Genomic DNA, 18811 nt, shown 5'->3' on the forward strand with positions numbered 1-18811 from the left:
GAGAACTCCAGCTCCCCCACTAAGCTTCCATTGCTTCCTCCCTGGATGGAAGGGTGGACATGACTTCTTACTTCTCTCCACGTAGCCTCCACTGACCCCAGGCCAGAAGTGGAGAGCTGGCCTTGTTACCACTGGGCTCTGTTGGACGTGCTCTGTCTTCTAAGCCTCCTCTGACACCATCTCAGTGCAGAGGGGGAGGGGCACCCTGTGACTTCCAAGTGGGGGTGCCATTACTGTCAGCAGGGATGAGTGTCCCATTTCCCTATTTAGCCTTCTCTGATATTACCCTCCTCCAGCAAGGAGTCAGGGGAGCCTCATTACATCCTGATGAGGGTGGAAATCTAGGTTCTGTGCCTGGCCTTTGCTAATGTGAGTGGGTCACAGAATTTTCTGTGAGTTTGGCTAGAAAAAAAGTGTTATTGTCTGAAAGTGGTCTGGCTTTCTAGCTTGCCCCTTTCCTGGCTCTCTGGGTAAAGGAAGCGGGCTTCTGTTGGGGCTTTTGTTTTGCCCATGCTGGCTGGCATTTATGGGTTTTTGGCTTCTTTAGTAACAGTTTGGGATGTATGAGGCAAAATGAAATCCAAGGGAACTCACCACTCTGTCATTCCTTGGGTCCTCAGTGTCCTGGCTGATCTGCCTTCTCTCCACTCTACATAGTCTTCTTATATTTATTACATATATAACATCCAGGGTTTTTAGTACTTAGCAGAAGGAATAGGAAAATACATCTACTCCATCTTCCCCAAAGTGGAAGTTCCTCATAATTTTTTTTTTTTAATTTAAAATTTCTGTTGCTGAACTAAAGTTAGCAGAGGTGGGAAAGGGGAGAAAGGGTTAGTGAGAAATGGTAAAGGGCCACAAAAAGTGATTATATTATATAATGATAAATGTGCTAATTATCCTGATCTGAGCATCACATATTGCACACGGGTACCGATATTTAATGTGGTATCCCACAGATATATACAATCAATTATGTTTCAATAAAAAACAAACAAACAAGAAACAGTGACTCATCAAGGACGTCTGTAAAATTTGTTTCGCCATGTGTGTTATTGGACCAGAGTACTTGCCCCAAAGAGAATTATTTACTCTTCTCGGTATTCTGTTATAAATATTAGATATTTAAAGCTATTGAGTTACCTATTTCTAATAACCACAGATATTGCAACAAATAATGAACTATAAAGCATATTAAAGATAGTCCTCTAACTGGGGGATCTATGGAACAATAAAACTGGAGAGAAAATGGAAGCTGTTAGATCCTTCTACACTGAGGGCTGGATATCCGAGTTGGCGCAGCCCCAGTATGGAGTAGAGGTTGAAGGTGTAGGCTTTGATATTGGGTTGGTCAAGTTCAAACTTCTCTGTTTACAAGTTATGTGACTTTAGATAACTTACCTGATCTTTTTTTCCCCATTTTTAATTGTTATATAATTGGGATTTTAATCATACCTATTTCAGGGGGTTTGGGTATGAATTAAAGAAGTGAGTGTATATAAGCACTTATAACAATTCTTAGCACATATAAGCATTCAATGAACATTACCAATCATTCTTACTCATAGAGTGTGATTTAGAGAGAGTGAGTAGGCCCCTTCCACATACTTTCCTACCTATTTTTCATTAGTGGCTGGGATTCAACCATTGAGTAGTTGCTCAAGTTAAGGTTACGAGCCCTAGTGGATGCAAATGTCAAAAGGTCTGATGTATTATTCTGAAGGCACTTGTATCTTGTATTAGGGAGATCTAGCTATTACCTCAGCTGCCTATGGCAGACCCCCACAATGACAGTGGCTTAATGAAAAATGGAAGATTTTTCTCTTTCATCTAAAAGTTCAAGGTGATCTGGCAGTTCTGATCTGCGAAGTTGTCAGGGCCCAGGCAGCTTCTGTCTCATTGCTCTGAGGTCTCTAGGGTGCTGTCCTTGCCACATGGTTCCAGATGGCTCATCTAGTACCCAACTGCCAAGCATCAGGACAGCAAAGAGACTAAGGTGGAAGCAGTTGCCTTCTTTTAAGCCAGTCTTAGAAGATGCTGGTATCACTCACACTCATGCCCCACTGGCCAGATCTGAGTCACGTGGCCACATGGAGCCATGGAGATCCCTTTGAAAGCAGAGTTGATTGGTGAGTGAGCAGAGATTGGGAAGTCAAGTGTCTTTGACTTCAGTACTTGTGCTTAGGTTGCAAATTGGCACTTCCTGGCTCTGTAACTTGAAAGTTCTAGGAGAGGAAAAAGAATCTGGGGGGCCAGAGTGCTCCAGGGAAGTAAGGGGAGACTGATGTGGGAACAAGAGCATAGTCAGGGGAGGGCAGGGAGACCTCAGCGCAATCACACTTTTCCCTCACGTGGGACTTGCAAAGGCAGCATTTGCTTCAACTGGTTCAGGGGCCTCGGCCACGTGACTTTATTACCACAAAATGGTGGGCAGTGTTATCCTTTTTTTCCCTTGTTGAATCCTAGGAATTGGGGTCTACATTTGTTTTGTAAGACTATTGTAACAAATAACCACAAACTTGGGGACTTAACACAACAGAAATGTGTTCTCTCACTGTTCTGGAGGCCAGAAGTCTGAAGCCCAGGTGTGGGGAGGGCTGCGCTGCCTCTGACAGCTCTAGAGAAGCATGCTTCCCTGCCTCCCCTGGCTCCTGACCACTGCTGGCGATCCTTGGTGTCCCTGGGCTTGTGGCAGCTTGGCTCCAGTCTCTGCCTTCATTCACATGCCTTCTTCCCTGTGTGTCTGTGTCTCTGCCTCTCCATATCTCCACATGGTCTTCTCATAAGGACACCAGTCATTGGACTTTTGCTATTGTTATCCAGCATGACCTCTTCTTAGCTTGATTACATCTGCTAAGACCCTATTTACAAATGAAGGCACATTCGTAGGTGCTGGGGCTTAGGACTTGAACATATCTTTTTGAAGGATGCCATTCAACCCATGATGGGTCTAAGCAATATTTTTTAATTGATTAAAGCTAAGCCATGTTTTCTTAAAACAATTAAAGCCCCTTCTAACCCAGTGGCAACTGTGGGTGCACAAGAGAGCTCAAAGCACACTTCCAGCATCCTGGCAATGTCGGATCCTTGGCAATAGAGAGGCCTCCACTACATCACCCAGTGGATCCTCCTTAATACCTATGTTATTGCAACACATGCAGAAAACACCAACTTACCTTAGAGTTTGGGGAGAATGGAGATATTTAATGATAGCAATATGAGTAAATTTTTTTGTCTCTGATTATGTTCTTTTTTTAATTAAAAAATAGAAATAAAAATACAGATTGGGATAAGAGATCTTTAGTTTGGGGAGGTGATATGAAAGGCTTCTGGTCTTTATATCGTGCATCTGAAAAAGTCTTAATTACGCCAATCAAGGCAACATTCTTTTCCAATGAACTACATATTATATTTTCCCTTCAAGACAAAGATGAACATTTATGAAATTAAAGTAGGCTGAAAGAATCCATGTCAGGCATAAGCTCAGATTTATATTTTAGGGCCCAAATGACTGGGGGACATTAAAAAAACTGCTCACTGCACAACTGAACAAAAATGGTCTTTTTTTTGCACATATTTTGAACAAGAACGAGGAGTTTGCTTTCCCCAGTGCACAGCAGCCCAGCTCCCCTCCTCATTAGTCCAGTGCAGAGCCAGGGCTGCTCCCTCCGGCACTCATCAGCTCACTGAAACATGCTGTAGAATTGATCTGGCAGCCGTGAAAGGAGTTTGGAGTTTGGAGGCAGGGAGGGAAGCACAAGAGAGGGTAAGACTTCGGTAACATGGACTCTGTATTTTCAAGAATATCACCATGTTTGCCTAACGTTAAGGACTGTGACATTAGCAGGGTCCTCTGATCTTTGGGCTACAAAATTGTTGGCACAAGAGCCCTATAGTGTGCGTGTGTGTGTGTGTGTGTATGCGTGTGTGTGTGTACGTGTGTGTGTGTGTATGCGTGTGTGTGTGTGTGTGTGTGTGTGTGTGTTTGTGTGTGTTGGGGGGATATCTTTTGAGTCTTGGGCTTGAGGACACGTATTCAAAATGATGGAGTTCTCTCTGATTTAAGTCTGAACCACTTTCACAGGAAGAGCAAAGACAATTAGCATCTGTTGGTCATTTGCTAAATGTCAGGCTATTTTATTATTTTTGTTTAATCACCATAATAGTCCTGGAGGTCAGCATTGTTACTCCATTTTATAGATTAGGACACAGAGGATATTCAAAATATTTAATAATCAGAAAAGCACAGGCAGAGACCATTTAATAGTATAAGGGTACTTCAAAAAGTTCATGGGAAGATTCATATTATCTTTTAATTCTATTTTTACATGAACTGATGGAAGTACCCTAGTCCTCTGGCTGAGGTCCTGGAGTGCCCCAGGAAGGGGTCAGGGTAGCTGGGGCAATGGGGAGGTGCGCTAAGGGACAGAGGCTGTTTGTAAGTACAAAAGTATTTGGATAACTACCGGAGCATATGTACATTGGCTCTGCTTGGGAGGAAAGTTTGCTTCCCCTAAGACAAAGGTCCCAGTGTCTAACTTGGGATTTGAACTCAGCTCGCTCTACTCCAAAGATTACACTCTTTCCAAAATGCCACAAGTCTCATCTGCTCGCTCCCTCTTTTCGTGAGGGCAGAGCCCTTACATGTGCCTAGGAGCAGGAACCCTGGCAAGCAGTGTTCTTGGGGTAAATGATGTCAGAGCCTTTACTGTAAATACTTTCTAAGGTGGTGGAGAAAGTTTCCAGCATCCTTGGGAATGTGTGACGCATGTCATGATGTCAGACCGTATTTCAAAAGAAGAAAAAGGCATTCAAAAGCAGAGTTGGATAACTGAAAATAAATATTGCCCCAGAGCTAATCCTTCATTTACTGTATGGAAAACACCAGGACCTACAACCCCGATACTCCTGTTGGGGGAAGATAGATGTTCTGACACAATACTTTGAGAAACACCATTTCTGACTTAAATGATTATGCTAAGCATTTTGAAAGCTTCAGTTAAGATTTTGGTTTCCCCCTACACACAAAAGATAGGGTTTGGAGTTTAACTAATTATAGCACAGTATTCCATGGCTTTTTCTTTTTCTTTAATTTATTAATTTATTTTTCTTTTCAATTGGAGCATAAATGATTATACATATTTGCGGGGCACAAAGCTGACTATCGGTAGTTGTGTACAATATATGATGGTCAAATCAGGATAGTTAGCTTATTCATCATTACAAGATGTTACCATTCTTTGTGCTGTTAACCAGTTTCTCATTAATTTCTCATGAACCCTCACCCCTCCCGCTCCCCTTCCCCCTTTCCACTTCTGGTAACCACGGTTCTTTTCTCTCCTTCTAAAAGTTCAACATGTTATTGTGATTGCTGTTTCTTTCTTTCTTTCTCTCTCTCTTTCTTTATTGTTTATTTGTTTATTTATTTATTTATTCAGCTCCCACCTATAAGTGAGGACATGGGGTATTTCTCTTTCTGCTCTATGGCTATTTTTTATGAGTTGATTTAGGTCGCATGAAAAACTATGCCACCTGTACCCATTCCAGTATATACAACACAATGTTGCCATATCTCTCAGCTGACAACCTAAAACTACACATAAAAACATGTGGATGGAAATTAAAGGAGAATGCTTTCTCCCTCTAGTCGAAACAGAAGAGTCATGTAAAATCCTTTTTTTTTTCTTTTTTCCAGTGAGAAAAAACAATATTCCTTTCCAAATACAAACAGAAATCTACTCACTGGCTGTGAGAAAGCAGGCCTAGAATGGACACATTTCCCTCTCTAGGGATCAGCTTGGCTCTTATCTATATTTAAAAACCTTTGAATTTATGCCTCCTGCTGTTCTCTTGCATTTTTTAATTGCATCTATCTTACTAAGCTGTGTTTTCATCACTGACCTAATGCTGCCTCTCCTTTCCTTCTTGCAGATTCAAAACTCTTCCATGATAATCATAGAACTGCAGCATCAGAAGGCAATTCCCTAAGTGTGGTCCACACACATCCCTGGTGGTAAGCCGGATGATTGTAAGTGATAGAGGCACAATTACCTTTTTTAAATTTAACAGTCATGTCTTTATTTCAATGTGTATTAAAATACAGAATCGGAGCATCAAACAATGATTACATAGTTATTATTGCTTAGGACCATGCTGAACATCAAAAGCGAATCTATTATGGCCAATTAAAATATGTTAAGAAAATAATGGTACAGGTGGTGTGTGTGAATACAGCAAAGAGCATAAACCATTCGGGAGGCACTTCTATCAAGGTCTGAAATGGCATTCTCTGACATCGACTATGCTCTCAGCAGGCGGGCAGCCAGCTTCTCTGCTCATGAGGCGGGGAGGTAACTGCAAGAGTGTAATCTGAATAAATGAGGAGCGAACACATCCGCAGCACAATTGGAGAGGCTGGGCATTAGAAGAGCAGATAGCTCTTTTCCTTAAGTTTGGTCAGTCTGATATGCTGTTCTCCAAGTAAGCTCAAGAGCCTGCTCTGTCTACTTACCCATGCAAAGCACAAATCTGAGACTCAGCTCTACCCACTCCAATTTGAAGAAAGAGCCATGTCTACTTTGGACAGACAGAAGAGCATGCAAAGCCTGAGAGCAAGCATGCGGCAGCCTGTGCCAGGCCTTTCTGCTCTTGGGTGTGTCCTGGGCTGGCATAGAAGGCCATGGAGCTGAGCTTGGGCTGGCCAGTTCTCCCAGTGCATCGTATCAAGAAGGTAAAGGAACAACAGCAACAACAACAACAACAAAAAAAACAGGTGGAGCTGGCCACCAACCAGTAGATCGGCTGTCTGCTGTGGTGTTCACTATTCTGCTAATGAATGTAAATTCGGTGCATCCCTATCTCAACTCTGCTTTTGAGGAAAGGGAGAAGTATTTTTCCTAAGGAGTGCATTTACACAGAATAGTTGATGTGTTTGGATTCTGTGGAGAAGGAGAATCAATAGGATAAGTCTATCTACACATCTCTCTATCTCTATCTCTACATCTAATCTAGAAAGAGATTTAAGGTATTGGCTCACTCGATTTGGGCCACAAAAATCCCATGATCTGCTGTCTGCAACCTGGAGACCCAGGAAGGCTGATGGTATAATTTCAAAGCCTGAGAGCTAGAGAGCCCATGTTATAGATTCAAGTCTGAGTCTGAAGGCCTGAGAACCAGGAGCTCCAAGGGCAGGAGAAGATTAATGTTCCAGCTCAAACAGCAAGACAGAGAGTGAATTAAATCTTCCTATACCGTTTTGTTCTACTAAGGCCCTGGATAGATTGCATGATGCTCTCCCGCCCCGTCCCCCCAACGCCCCCTGCATTGGGAAGGGATGTTCACTTTACTGAGTCTACCAGTTTAAATGCTAATCTCTTCTAAGAACACCCTCACAGACACACCTAGAAATAATGTTTAATCAGCTATCTGGGCATCCCATGGCTGAGTCAAGTTGACACATGCAATTAACTATCACACTTGGTATCCTCAATGTGATGCTATATATGACTAAACTATTTAGACCTTGGAAAATATGCAGTGAACTGCTGTGCTTGTTTGAAGTTGTCTATGGAGTCTGCCTACAGTGCTAGATAAATAACAGAGGGGAAGAGGGAATGGATTTGTTTAGAAGAGCAGTTTCTGGGCTCAGCACATGGCTAATGCTAGAACTTCTCTCCCAAGTTCTTGCCTTTGGGAAGAAGAGTTGGATAAGTGAACCCTTAGATCCATCTCAATATTACCCTTCCATGAGCTTGCCCCTTATGCATTTTACCTTTTCTTTGTTCTTTCAGCTCCTGTATCACTTTATCTGGACAACTCTTAGGGTAAGTACACTGCCAATTATGTTTTTGTCGAATCCACTTTGGTAACATCTAAGTGCTTGGGGTGCACAGATCTCTTCATGCTCGTCTCTGCACTCTGCACAGAGTCCAGCTCAATGCTTTGTGAAAATGGTAACTCAGAAAAATGAAATGGAATTGAAGAAGGGGGAAGAAGTGGGGAAATGGTGTCACAAGGCCATGTGATCATACAACTACCCAGGAGACTAATGAGCCCAGCTAGCTCCTAGATGACATTTGTTGAGCACTTGGCAGCAGATTACCTTTGGCTGAGTGGGGAGGAAAAAAAAAAAATCCCAATGTAAATTCAGCTGTTTTAAATTTAAGGTTTGCCTGACTGCTCCATGATCACAATTGAACATGCTGATTACTCTGGCATAAATTAAATGGGCTCCAGTGATACGACAAGTTACATCCTAAATTCCAGGTGTTGACATGTCCTCCTTGCCCCTTTGAAATAGGATCATTGGTGATAACACATTTCACCTCTGTGGTGCTTATAAAATTTACAGGGTTTTTTCACAAGGTAATAAATGGCTGAAGAAAACAGGTGGAACTGTAGATGCTCAGTATATGTTGCTTGGGCACTCAGAACAGAAGCAGATGACAAGACCCTTATATGTTGTGGCCTAGGGACTTGGGCAGGGGGGCCATGTTAATCCCCATTACAGAGCGGGGAAGGATAGTCACTGCCATCACCAGATGGAGGTTTGAAGCCTGCCTCTGCTGCTTGGTATCTGTGTCACCTAGGCAAGTTATTTAACTTCTCTAAGATTCGGTGTTTTTCTGTGGTAGAATGGATCTGAAGACACTTGTCATAATAAATAAATAGCACTGATTTTATTACCATTTTAATGCAGGATCTTGTTTAATATTACAACAACTTTATGAATCTTCTATTAATATCCCTATTTTATAGATGAGAAGGCCAAGACAGCAGAAGCATGGAGAGCACAAGTAGATCTCCCAGGGCCATTAGAGGCTGAGGTGGGTTTTTATGCATGTCCCCAACCAGTGACTGACCCCACTAACCCACACTACTAACTTGAGACTATTATATTCCATAACTAGCACACGTGCTGGATGTGTTCATCTGAAAAGTTGTCAACTGCCCTTTTCTTCCAAGGTGGTGGAGAGACTTGCAGATTGAATATAAGATGTACCTCTGTCCTCGTTGGTGTCATGCCCTACTGGGTCGAAATCCAATAACTATTTTAACAGTGGTCCAGGAGCAGACAAATCCCTTTGTTTTCCTCTTGGCTTCATTGTCTTGCCTGAGAAATAAGAGGCTGGACTCTGAAGGATGATCTCCCAGCTCTTACACTCAAGGGAACACAAAAGGCAGACAAGTTCCATTGGAAAAGAAAAGAAAAAAAAGCTTGTTTGGATCAATATAAAGAAGTGAAAAGATCAGGAAAACAGAGCTTGACAAATGAGGAAACCAGTCGTGACGTGGGTGGGGTAATGGGAGAGGTCTGTGGTTCTTGGAGACTTTATCTAGAAAATTCTTCACAATTCTTAGAAAGCTTAAATGGCTTTTGAAAAAAGAGGAGTGAAATTCTTTGGCTGAGAAACGTGGCCAGGCTGCTCCCGGGCCTGTGAGCATATGTTTGCTAGAGGGTGAGCTTCAGATGGACATTTCCAAGCAGCAATGAGACAGAAAGCCAGCCTCGCCTATCCTTGACGCAACGCTAAGAAGTACGAGCCCATTTTGATTTTAGGATTCGGCAATATAAACGGCATTGGTATCGGGATGGGTGGTATCGAGGGTGGGTGTGAGAACAGTGAGACTGTAATAGAAAACTTGTGTTTATGGGGTCTGATAGTAATTTAAGCTGTAAACGTAATCTAGGAGTCAGTCTCATTTTCTGTGGTTCTTCCAGATGCGCCCAGAGGGGAGAAGCAATGCGTGGAAACATCCAACCCAATAAATAAATAAATGCATACACATTTGCAATGATTGCTTTCTGCCAGTATTTGATAAACCTCCCGAGCTAGAAAAATGGCTAATACGCTCTCCCACCTTCCCCGCTCACCGTCTCCCCGGCCCCTCTCTGCCTTCAAGGCTGAAGGCTTCATAGTCCGCTGAGATTCTGCTCCCCACATTATAAACTACGCACTTGCTCTCTGAATGACTCTCTATTCCTGACTGTGCTAAATAGGACCTCTGTGGCTATAGATGGGGACCAGTGTTTCTTTTGTTTAAATGGTGATGGCCTCCCAGATATTGTAGAATCAGTGGGGAACTGAGGAGTGGGGGAGAGGAAACTTCTTTGCCAGTCTACAAAGAATTGGGGTGGGAAGCAACAAAGAGAACCCCCCTGAGTTTCTACAATCTCTCAGTTTTAGTGAAAGACGAGGTTGTCCTCTGTAAACTATCCAAATGTTTCCATAATTGTTGAGCATTTGGACTAAAACAGGATCTTGGCTACACTTTCCCTGCAAATGGCCAGGGAGAAGGGAACACTCTCTCATCGGGTACAGAGGAGGGAAACCTGGCACCCTGCCTGGAGTGGAGATTTTGTGTTTTACAGAAATGATTCAGGGAGGACATCTGCAAGAAACTGTTGATCAGTGAAATGTGTATTTGCGCAAAACACACTTTCCCAGCTGAGCCCAGCCCTCCCTTCCAAACACTCCCGGCTGGGTCCTGCTCGTTTGGCACCCCCATTGCCTTGCTTAGGGCTGTTGCTGTTTGAGGATCTTAGTGTGTGTGAATTTCAAAGTAATTCTGCTAATGTGGGGGCTTCTACTATCTTATGGACCAGAACTAATTTGAAATCTGTCTACAGTTAAGAGCATTAGAAGGAACAGGCATTTATAACAGTTAACTTACTAATGCCAGACCCATTCTAATACTTGACAAATACTAACCCATTCAATCCTGGCAGCAATCAGGTATTTATTATCTCCATTTTACAGATGAGAAGACTTAGGCATAAAAATGTTAAGTAATTTGCTCAAGATCACATAGCTCGTAAGTTACGGAACCAGTATTTCATAACCAGCTGTCTGACTCCAGAGCCCACACTTTTAAGCACAATACTACAATAAAAATAACACCCACTTCCTAGGGTTGTTCTGAAGATCAAGTGGGATCATCAGTAAAGGTAAGCTTTAATGAACAAGCGTAGGAGAACTAGAAATCTTTAAGTGGTTCTTCTGATTCAAAAATCACAATTGCTGGGATCTTATATTTCTTCCCCCCCCCTTTCTTCCTTCCCTCCATTTTCCATTGACTGCCATGGGTGACTGAACACTTGATCTCACTGAGAAGGCTCTTGAAAAGTGAAAGGAAGGAAGGAAGGAAGGAAGGAGGGAGGGAGGGAGGGAGGGAGGGAAGGAAGGAAGGAGGGAGGGAGGGAGGGAGGGAGGGAGGGAGGGAGGGAGGGAGGGAGGGAGGGAAGGAAGGAAGGAGGGAGGGAGGGAGGGAGGGAGGGAGGGAGGGAGGGAGGGAGGGAGGGAGGGAAGGAAGGAAAGAAGGAAGGAAAGAAGGAAGGAAGGAAGGAAGGAAGGAAGGAAGGAAGGAAGGAAGGAAGGAAGGAAGGAAGGAAGGAAGGAAGGAAGGAGAGAGATGAAAGAAAGATGGCTCTCTTCCTTTCCTTTCCTCTTTCCCCTCCCCTTCCCTCACTTCTGACTCCTGAGCTCACACTTCCAAATAATCTTCTCACATACAAATCATTGATTGTTCTCAGACTTTGCATTCAGAAGGATCCAGGCAAAGTTTCTCTCTGTCTTTCCCTTCCTTCCTTCCTGATCCTTTCCTTTCTTTCAGAATGATATTGATTTGTTTTCCTGGATAAAAGGGTGTTTTGGTTTTATTAGATCGCCTGATGGGAGACCTGGTTCACAGGCAGCAGATCGGGCAGGCAGCCTGTGGATTTTCTCGTCACTCCGTCCCAGCACCCGACTGGTCTGGCACATGACCCATGTTCAATAAATGCTTATTTAAAAATGTTGGAAAGTGTGGGTTAACTCACATTGCCCAATCTACCAAAAAGCGTAAAGTGTAAAATGTATTTTTCCATGAGCAAAACTAGAAAGTTACATGTTCTTTTTTCTTGTTTTTCACAGCAAATTCATTCATTCACACCTGCTTTTCTCCATATCTTACTTCACATGTGGAATTTCAATAGTTCAAGAAGACAGGAAGGGAAGGAGAAACTCTTAATCATATATCAATTTTGGTATGCTAGAACCTTTTTCTCCCTTTCTGTCTCTCAAATTATAATTTTGAGGATCACTGGTCCACTGATGTTTCTCTCTTTTTAAATTTTTGATCCAGAATGACCTACCTAGACTGACCTTTTCTCAGGAGAGACAGTCACCCAGTGGACTAGGAGATGGTAAAGCTCAAGTAGGTACAGTTGGCAAGACTCTGATAGGCATGTACAAAAATATGAAATCATTGCACCAGCAGATTAGAGGTGATAAAGTAAAAGACAGAAGTGTGAACAGAAAAACAAAGTGATTTGTTGGAGAATTAAAGGCAAGATTAAAGGTCTAGAATAAAGAGATCATTGTGCTTCATCTTACAGCAGTAGTTTGTGATTTTATTGATTGATAGGCTGATTTATTATTTGTTGAATGCCTGCCATGTGACAGATGCTCTACCAAAGGCATTCGTTTGTATTATTTCAATAAACTGTAATTGAGAGTATAGACTTATTATTATTATTATTATTATTTTCATCTGCAGTATAACCAAGGAGTGACTGTAAGGCATCCTTGTCAATTTTTTGGGCTGCCTTTCCATGTTTGTGGACTTCCCCATATTATGGGTTCACTCCTCCACAAGGTGGAAGCCAGAAACTCACCTTCTAAACTTTCCTTGCTAGAATGTGACTTAGGCTCTAGATCAGATGCCACCATGTGAGATTTCAATTCAGAAACTAGAGTAAAGGAGGTCCAGGAGCTGGGCAGGATCATACTAACCAGTGACAGGCTCATCAGCACCCAGAAGTGACTGTGACAAAGGTTTCAGTGTGTCATCCAGCATCAGAGGCATGATCTGAGGCACCCGTGCCCAGAAGTGGCAATGGTAAGGGCACCACTGGAGAGCCCTTGCTGTAATTTGGAAGTTATTCCCGGATGTGTAGACTCCAAGTGTCATTCTCTGGCCCTCTGAAAAATTCCTAGAGCTTTTCTGATTAAACTAGTACTATAATTTGAATATCCCCCCAGAACTTATTGAAGCTTGACCTCCCTTATAACAGTGGTAAGAGGGTGGGTCAGACTATGATATTTGAAAGGTGGGGCTTTGGGAGGTGATTGAATCATGAAAACTCTGTACTCATGAATGAATGAATCCATTCATGGATTAATGGGTTAATGGTTTAATGGGTTATCAGGATGTAGACTGGGGACTTTGTAAGTATAGCACATGAACAAGCTTGGACAAGCTCTTCCTCAGCTCTTGCCATGTGATACCATGCATTGCCGTAGGACTCTGTACAGAGTCCCCACCAAGAAGACCCTCAGCAAATGTGTTCCCTGGACTTTGGACTCATCAACCTCTAAAACTGTAAGAAATAAATTGGCTTTTTTTTGTAAATGATCCAGTTTCAGGTATTCTACTACTAGCCACAGAAAATGGACTAATACAACTGGTTAGAATAATCTTATGACTGTTTCAGTGTCATGCTTATAGTTCTCATTTCAAGATGGTAGCCTGAGAACAGTTTGAAATATGTCCCTTCCACATCTAACACTTAGGAATAATAAAAAAAAATTAAGCTGATAAGTAGATATATTTTTTAAATAATACACAAATAAAGCATAGTAGTACTTGAAAAATGAGAGAAAACTCTTCATAGACCAGAAGCTATAAACAATTCTTAGAAGAAAGGATAGGCTGTGTGTCAGTCAGCTATTGCTGTGTAACAAACACCACAAAAAAAATTAATGGATACAGTAATTAACATTTATTTCTCACTCATGAATCTGGGAGTCAGCTGGGTGATATTGTTTCAAGTGATGGGATCTGAGTTGGTGAACATCTACCTGGTCTTAGCTGGCCTTGGGGTTTTTTTGGCTCCAGGTCACAGGTTTGGTTCAGATCTTTTCTACAGGTTTCTCATTCCCCTGGGACCAGCAGCTGTTCAGAGCATGTTTTTTCATGAGGATGGCAAAAGACTAAGAAAGCAAGATTAACCATGCAAGCCAGTCACTGCTCATATTATCAAACACACTACCACCTCATTGGCTCAGGCAAGTCACATGGCAAGCCTGTCATGAATGGTTCAAGACGTAGATTCATTTCTTGGAGGAATAAATATGTAGGGGGTAACAAATGCTTGCTGAACAATGATGTAACGCTGCTAGAAATCAAAGCTGTGAATGAAGGTTGTCATTCAGTTCACTAAGGGAGAAGTAAGACTCACTGAATATCTGATGAAGGCCAAGATTATGAGAAAGACCACAAGTTTGAAGACTATAAGAATGTATATATGAGGAAATAGAGTGAACAATCAAGAATAGCCAGAATAACGCTTTAAAATGTATTAGAGAGATAAAATAGGAGAATGCAGCAATTTTTAAAAAAGGATGTTATGAAGAAATGCTAAGTGGGTAACAAACACAATTAGAGATTTAAAAAATAAAAAATGTAACTTTGAATAGAAAATTTAGTAGAAGCACTCAACTGAAGTGTGCGTGCAGCTGAGTAACAAATGGGTGAATTTGGATACACGATTTGCCCATAGTGAGTGAATGCTGGTTGAATGCATGAATGACTATATCAAAATGGAACTTCACTAGATCACGTAGCCCAATGTTTCCTAATGTGTTCCTATGCAACCAGATCTGCTCAGTTATATCTAAATACTTCAAGTCTGTTCTTTGTACCCCTAGTCCCTGTTATAAGCTGTCATTCTCACTGACCTGAACTCCTGCCATCTCCTCTCCCTGGTCTCCTCTCATCTACTTCTGCTCCTCCACTATTTTTTTTTTCCTACCTTGGAGCCAAAGTGAAGTATTGAAAGCATAAATCACTCTCTTTTCTTTTAAAAACGCTGCAGTGGCTTTCTGTTGCAAGTCAGGATTAAGCCCCAGGTCTGTCACATTTTCTGTAGGGCTCTGTGTTCACTGCCTGCCTCATCTCTCACCATTTTCCACGTTGCTTATCACATGCCATTACACTGACCTTTGTTTAGCCCCTAAAATCAACCAGGATGTTTCTAGATTTGAAATCTTTGCCTCAATTCGGAACACTCATATAACTCCTCTTCTCCAATTTGCTTGGCAAATTCCTCCTTTCTCTTGAGGAATCAGCTTAACCTCATCTTAAATGTGTCATCTTAAAGATCACTTCCTTGTCTTCCCAGTTTAGAATAGTTTTCTTCATTAGCCACTCTCGTGATACCCTTCGTGTCACTTAATCACAATTATAATTATATACATGTGTCATGCTTTGTTTTGTGTCTGTTTCTCCAGTGTGACTGGAGGATATCTGAAAGTCAGAATTGTGACATATTTCTTCAGTGCTGTATCGCAAATTCCTAACTCAGTATTGAGTATATGGTAGGTTTTCAAGACATATGAATTAATTCCTCTTTGAATAAACAAATATATCAGGGTACACTCAACTGAATTGTGAATATACACCTCTGGATTTTGTGATTGAGTTAGTAAATCATACATAGCTATAAAAGGAAGAGCTGCAGGGAATTTTCTAGTGTTTGGTTTCACAAAAATAGTGAAAGTTATCCATTTTCCTAAGATTGGCTCTGAGGTGATCAATTTGTGTCATACTAATGTTGAGCTTTACCAGTGAGTTAATGGTCATCTCAGAAGCAACACCCACTCTGCAGGAAACACACTCTTCCTTCTCCCCATTAACTACTATTCCTTTATTGTCTCCCTCTTCACAGTTTCTATCAAATGTTGGTGTAACCAAGGACAAGATATGCAATGGACTGAATGTTCGTGTTCCCACAAAATTCATATGCTAAGTGATGGCATTAGTAGGTAGGGCCTTTGGAGAAGATTAGGTCATGAGGGTGGATCCCTCATAAACAGAATTAGTGCCCTTGTAAAAGAGGCCCCTTCCACCATGTGAGGTGACAGTGAAAAGACACCACATGTGAACAAGATACCCAATCTGCTGGAGCTTTGAATTTGTACTTCTCAGTCTCCAGAATTGTGAGAAATAAATTCCCATTGTTTATAGCCACCCAGTCTATGGTATTTTGTCATAGCAGCCTGAACAGACTGAGACATGGTATAAGACATTTTTAGTTGCCTTCCTAATGTCCTACCCTCTTCCTTGTTAATAGAAGCCCAACTTTGTTCAGGTCTGTCAACTTTAGGGACAAGGATCTTATAAGAGGCAGACCACCCCCAGTCCTAGAGTGAATATTGATTAGTCTCAACTAACTATGATAATTAATTATGAATGTATTTTCGTTAAAGAAAATTGGGGACTCTAGAGAAGTAGAAAACATACTGTTTCACTACGCAAATGCAACCATTTCTAACATTCTTTTGAAATTTCTTCCAGTCTTTTTTCTATGCACCAGTGAATTATTTTAGCATATAGTATACATAATTTCATATACTTTGTACCCTGCCTGTTTGCTTACAATATATTGTAATCCTTTTCTAAGTCATTAATTAGTTATTTTCAGTGGCTGCATATTTCATTGAGAAAACGTTTCTCAGCCAACAAACATGCTACTGTTTGTATTAGTTTCCTAGAGCTGTGGTAACAAATTACCATAAACTGGGTGGCTTAAAACAGCAGAAGTTTATTCTCTCACAGGTATAGGGGCTGAAAGTCCCAGGTCAAGATGTCAGCAGAGCCATGCTCTCTCTGAAGGCTCTAGGGGAGAAGTTTATCTAGGCCTCTCTCCTAGCTTCCAGACTTGCTGCCAATCCTTGGTATTACGTGGTTTGTAGATTCGTCATCCCAGTCCCTGCTTGCGTCCTCATGTGGCACTCTCCCTGTGGGTCTCTGTGTATCTTCTCCTCTTCTCATAAGCACACCAGTCATATTGCACTTTAATCCATTATGACCTCATCTTAACTTAAGTATATCTGCAAAGACCCAATTTTCAGATAAGGTGCTATACAGTGGTGCTGGGGATTAGGATTTCAATATTTATTTTTGTACGGATTTACTTCAATCTGTTACATCATTCTTCCAAAGTTCAAGAACTATTCTAATTTTTTACCATTATATGTACCACGACATTTAATATCTTCATTCATAGAGTGTTTTCTACATCTAGAACCATTCACATAGGATAGATTCCCCTAAGTGGGATTCCTGGATCAAAGTATACAAATGAATATTTCAAAGTTCTTCTGCAGTTACTATGCTCCTTCCCAAACTACCAACTTAAATTTCCATTAGCAATATAAGAGGATGTATCTTTCACCTCATTCTTGCCAGTATTTGGCTTTTTTAGTTAAAAAAAAAAAAAAAAGAAATACAAGCATATGAAGTGACTAATAAGCAAAAAATAATATCTTATAGTGTGCATTGAGGTTGAACATTTTCTCACAATTTATTTGCTAATTGCCATTTCTGTTTTTGGTGAGTTTTCTGTTTCTTTCCTTTGCTAAGTTATCTATGGGAGTCTTCGTGTTTTTCTTATCTGTTTTTCACATTTGTTGAATTATTTTTCCTAGTCTGCTGGTTATCATTTTTTTTTTGTTGTTGTTTTTATTCTGCAGAAATTTTAATTGGCATATAATTGCCCACAAGGGTAACTTTAAAAATGTAAGCAAGTATAGCATGAATGCTAATCCATCAGAATGGGTGCTGCTTCTGCACTGTGCCAGGATCTGTCTGCCCGTCTTTCCCTTTGAGAATTATTTTATCATTCCTGAGAATAGAAAGTTGTACTCCATTCAAAAGAAGGGAATTGAACTAAATCTTCTTTTAATTTTTATTTATATGCATTATATCCTTTAATTAATCAGAAATGCCTTTTAGTATATAGAATGAGGCAATTATGCAAACATATTGTGTTCTAAATTGTTAGCCAATTGTCCCAATCTCATTTATTAGATATCTTAACTTTTCAAGGAATTGACTAGTGATGAGTTCTTTATCATACATTAGAAGATGATACATAATAGGATCGTTTTTCTGGGTTATTGTCCCTAATGCTATTTTTTTGCACAAGTATAACATTATGTAACATTTTATAGATTGATAAAATACAGCATACTTCCCCTTTTAAAATTTCTTAAATATTATGTTCATAAGTGAATCTTACAATTGTTTAGTCAAAGTCAGGTTGGGATTTTTATTAAAATTGCAGCAAGTCACATGTTAATTAAGAAGAATTTATACCTTGGCAACATTCAGTCTCACCACGTGGTCTCTCTCTCTCCTTGTGTGCAACGTTTCTTTTACATTTCTCCTTAAAGTCTTGCAGCTTTGTGTATATAGGTCACACAGTTTTCATTAGATTTACTTCATGATATGTTGTCATTTTTGTTGCTGCTGGAAATAGGAATTTTAAAAATTATTTTATAAATTATTTTGGTAATCTTGTTTATCTTGCATTCAAACTCCTAAATTTTACTAAATTTTGGTTGTTTCTACCGCATGCCTTTGGATTTTTAAGATCAGTACATGATCTATGAAAAATAGTTTTTTCTCTTTTTAATATCTATTGTTTTATTTTATTTCTTTTTCCTTTGGTCAGAATTTCTCAAACAATGTAAAATGTAATGATAAAAAGCTTGCCTTTTGGGCTCTTGATTTTGATATTTCACCTTTAAGTGACTGCCAACTATTAGTATGAAATATATTTTCTTTTTATGGTAAGCAACATTTTTTATATGCCTACCTACATTTTAAAAATAGAAAGTCATCATAAATTTTAAAGTGACTTTGCAGCATTTATTCAAGTGGTGTAATTTTTGTTGCCTTTGACCTATTACTGTGATATATGATAATAATAGATTTATTATTTGCAAACCACTGTTGTAGTCCTACATTAAATGCTGTATGGCCC

Source organism: Cynocephalus volans, chromosome 9 (genome assembly GCF_027409185.1).
Source record: "Cynocephalus volans isolate mCynVol1 chromosome 9, mCynVol1.pri, whole genome shotgun sequence".
Taxonomy (NCBI): domain Eukaryota; kingdom Metazoa; phylum Chordata; class Mammalia; order Dermoptera; family Cynocephalidae; genus Cynocephalus; species Cynocephalus volans.